The sequence below is a fragment of the Arachis ipaensis genome, chromosome B8 (assembly GCF_059453495.1).
Source record: "Arachis ipaensis isolate K30076 ecotype BB chromosome B8, ASM5945349v1, whole genome shotgun sequence".
NCBI classification, from domain to species: domain Eukaryota; kingdom Viridiplantae; phylum Streptophyta; class Magnoliopsida; order Fabales; family Fabaceae; genus Arachis; species Arachis ipaensis.
Genome location: NC_142443.1, coordinates 97,729,988 through 97,734,397, shown reverse-complemented (window position 1 = coordinate 97,734,397; position 4,410 = coordinate 97,729,988). Strand labels below are relative to the sequence as shown.

The 4,410-nt window shown below is 38.8% G+C and overlaps 1 non-coding gene across 1 annotated transcript; it reads right to left on the bottom strand.

Moving 5' to 3' along the window:
- Positions 1-973: 973 nt before the first annotated feature.
- LOC148548948 (small nucleolar RNA R71) lies at positions 974-1,081 on the bottom strand. The gene has a single exon (XR_015897927.1). It is a non-coding gene; the product is annotated as a small nucleolar RNA R71 (small nucleolar RNA).
- Between the last annotated feature and the right edge of the window lie 3,329 nt (positions 1,082-4,410).

Sequence of the window (4,410 nt, the reverse complement as noted above, 5' to 3'; positions counted from 1 at the left end):
TCTTTTCTAACTTCTTATCTTTTCAAAAACTGATTTTCAAATCTTTTTCAATTAACCACTTAACTTTTTGTTTGATTTTAAAATTCTTATCTTTTTCAAAAACCATCTAACTACTTTTCTCTTTCTAATTTTCGAAAATCATTAACTTCTTTTTCAAAATTCTTTTTAATTAACTAATTGTTTCAAATTTTAATTTTAATTTTATTTCTTCTCCTAATTTTCAAATTCTAACTATTTTTTAATAAAAACAAAAATATTTTTATTTTATTTTAATTAAATTCGAATTCTTCTCCCTCTCATCTCTTTCTATTTATTTATTTGCTAACACTTCTCTTCTACTCTTCTACTCTTCTCTTCTTCTACTCACATAAGGGAATCTCTATCCTGTGACATAGAGGATTCTATATTTTCTTTGTTCTCTTCTTTTTTTCATATGAGCAAGAACAAGGATAAGAACATTTTTGTTGAAGCTGATCCTGAACCTGAAAGGACTCTGAAGAGGAAGCTAAGGGAAGCTAAGGCACAACCCTCTGGAGAGGACTTGACAGAAATTTTCGAAAAAGAAAGAGACATGGCCGAACCTAATAACAATGGTGGAGATGCAAGGAAGGTGCTTGGTGATTTCACTACACCAACTTCCAATTTCTATGGAAGAAGCATCTCAATTCCTGCAATTGGAGCAAACAACTTTGAGTTTAAGCCTCAATTAGTTTCTCTAATGCAGCAGAATTGCAAGTTTCATGGACTTCCAATGGAAGATCCTCATCAATTTTTAGCTAAATTCTTACAAATCTGTGACACTGTCTTGACCAATGGAGTTGATCCCGAGGTCTACAGGCTTATGCTTTTTCCATTTGCTGTAAGAGACAGAGTTAGAACATGGTTGGATTCACAACCTAAGGAAAGCCTAAACTCTTGGGATAAGCAGATCAGTGCTTTCCTAGCCAAATTCTTTCCACCTCAAAAGATGAGCAAGCTTAGAGTGGAAATCCAAATCTTTAGACAGAAGGAAGGAGAGTCCCTCTATGAAGCTTGGGAAAGATATAAGCAACTGATTAAAAGGTGTCATTCTCACATGCTTCCAGAATGGAGCATCATGTGTATATTCTATGATGGTCTGTTTGAGTTGTCAAAAATGTCATTGGACCATTCTGCAGGAGGATCTCTTCATCTGAAAACCCCTGCAGAAGCTCAGAAACTCATTGAAATGGTTGCAAATAACCAGTTCATGTACACCTTTGAGAGGAATCCTGTGAACAATGGGACGCCTCAGAAGAAGGGAGTTCTTGAAATTGATACTCTGAATGCCATATTGGCTCAGAACAAAATATTAACTCAGCAAGTCAATATGATTTCTCAGAGTCTGAATGGATTGCAAGCTGCATCCAACAGTACTAAAGAAGCATCTTCTGAAGAAGAAGCTTATGATCCTGAGAACCCTGCAATGGCAGAGGTGAATTACATGGGAGAACCCTATGGAAACACCTATAATCCTTCATCGAGAAATCATCCAAATTTCTCATGGAAGGACCAACAGAAGCCTCAACAAGGCTTCAATAATAATGGTGGAAGAAATAGGTTTAGCAATAGCAAGCCTTTTCCATCATCTTCTCAGCAACAGATAGAGAATTTTGAATAGAACCATTCTGGCCTGGCAACCATAGTTTCTGATCTATCCAAGACCACACTAAGTTTCATAAATAAAACAACATCCTCCATTAGAAATTTGGAGGCACAGGTGGGTCAGCTGAGTAAGAAGATTACTGAAACTCCTCCCAGTACTCTCCCAAGCAATACAGAAGAAAACCCCAAGAGAGAGTGCAAGGCCATAACCATAACCAATATGGCCGAACCTGGAGAGAGTGAGGAGGACATGAGTCCCAGTGAGAAAAGCCTCATGGGACGTCCTCTGGACAGAAAGAAGTTTCCCTTTAAGGAACTAAAGGAATCTGAGGCTCATACAGAGACCATAAAGATTCCATTGAACTTCTTTCTGCCATTCATGAGCTTGGATGAATATTCTTTCTCTAAAGAGGATGAAGACATCACTAAAGATCAAGTTGCTAAGTATCTAGGAGCAATCATGAAGCTGAATGCCAAGTTATTTGGTAATGAGACTTGGGAGGATGAACCCCCCTTGTTCACTAATGAACTGAGTGCATTAATGAGGCAGACATTACCTCAAAAGAAACCGGATCCCGGAAAATTCTTCATACCTTGTACCATAGGCACCATGACCTTTGAAAAGGCTTTGTGTGACCTGGGGTCAAGGATAAACCTCATGCCACTCTCTGTAATAGAGAAACTGGAAATCTTTGAGGTACAAGCTACAAGAATCTCACTAGAGATGGCAGACAAATCAATGAAACAGGCTTATGGACTAGTAGAGGACGTGCTAGTAAAGGTTGAAGGCCTTTACATCCCTGCTGATTTCATAATCCTAGACACTGGGAAGGATGAGGATGAATCCATCATCCTTGGTAGACCCTTCCTAGCCATAGCAAAAGCTGTGATTGATGTTGACAGAGGAAAGTTGGTCCTTCAGTTGAATGAGGACTACCTTGTATTCAAGACTCAAGGTTCTCCTTCTGTAAACATGGAGAGGAAGCATGAAAAGCTTATCTCAATACAGAGTCAAACAAAACCCCCATATTCAAACTCTAAGTTTGGTGTTGAGAGGCCCCAACCCTGCTCTGATTATCTGTGAGGCTCCATGAGAGCTCACTGTCAAGCTATTGACATTAAAGAAGCGCTTATTGGGAAGCAACACAATGTTATTTAATTATATATATTTATTTTCCATTGCTATTTTATGTTTTCTTTAGGTTGATGATCATGTGAAGTCACAAAAATAACTGAAAAATCAGAAATAGAATGAAAAATAGCATTAAAAACAGCTCACCCTAGAGGAAGAGCTTACTGGCATTTAAACGCCAGTAAGAGTAGTAGAATGGGCGTTAAACACCCAGTCTGGCACCATTCTGGGTGTTTAACGCCGGAACAGAGCATCAATTTGGCGTTAACGCCAAGAAAGGGAGAAAAGCTGGTGTTAAACGCCAGAAACAAGCAGCAACCTGGCGTTTAATGCCAGAATTGCATTCTAAGGGCGTCTTGCACGCCTAAATAGAGTAGGGATGCTAAGTCCTTGACCCCTCAGGATCTGTGGACCCCACAGGATCCCCACCTACCTCACCATTCAAATTCAAACCATTTTCCTCCCAAACCCACCCATTCACACACCTCCATCTTCTCCATCTTCTCCACCTCTTTCTTCTTTTGCTCGAGGACGAGCAAACTTTTTAAGTTTGGTGTGGAAAAAAAGTGTTGCTTTTTGTTTTTTCCATAACCATTTATGGCACCTAAGACCGGAGAAACCTCTAGAAAGAGGAAAGGAAAGGCAAAAGCTTCCACCTCTGAGTCATGGGAGATGGAGAGATTCATCTCAAAGGTCCATCAAGACCACTTCTATGAAGTTGTGGCCAAGAAGAAGGTGATCCCTGAGTTCCCTTTCAAGCTCAAAAGGAATGAGTATCCGGAGATTCTCCATGAGATTAGAGAAGATCAAAGAGCTATGAGGGAGGAGCAACAAAAGCAAGGAAGAGACATAGAGGAGCTCAAAAGCACCATTGGTTCTTCAAGAGGAAGAAGACGCCACCCTCACTAAGGTGGACCCATTCCTTAATCTCCTTGTCTATTTATTTTTTCTGTTTTCGTTCTCTATGCTTTATTTTTATTTATGTTGTGTCTTCATTACATGATCATTAGTGTCTAGTGTCTATGCCTTAAAGCTATGAATGTCCTATGAATCCATCACCTTTCTTAAATGAAAAATGTTCTAAAAGCAAAAGAACAAGTACATGAATTTCGAATTCATCCTTGAGATTAGTTTAATTATTTTGATGTGGTGGCAATACTTTTTGTTTTTTGAATGAATGCTTGAACAGTGCATATTTTTGATATTGTTGTTCATGAATGTTAAAATTGTTGGCTCTTGAAAGAATGATGAAAAAGGAGAAATGCTATTGATAATCTGAAAAATCCTAAAATTTATTCTTGAAGCAAGAAAAAGCAGTGAAGAACAAGGCTTGCAAAAAAAAATGGCGAAAATAAAAGGAAAAAAAAGAAAGAAAAAGAAAAAGCAAGTAGAAAAAGTCAAGAGCTCTTTAAACCAAAAGGCAAGAGCAAAAAGCCAGTAACCCTTTAAACTAAAAGGCAAGGGTAAAAAGAATCCAAGGCTTTGAGCATCAGTGGATAAGAGGGCCCAAAGGAATAAAATCCTGGCCTAAGCGGCTAAACCAAGCTGTCGCTAACCATGTGCTTGTGGCGTGAAGGTGTCAAGTGAAAAGCTTGAGACTGAGCGGTTAAAGTCGTGATCCAAAGCAAAAAGAGTGTGCTTAAGAACCCTGGACA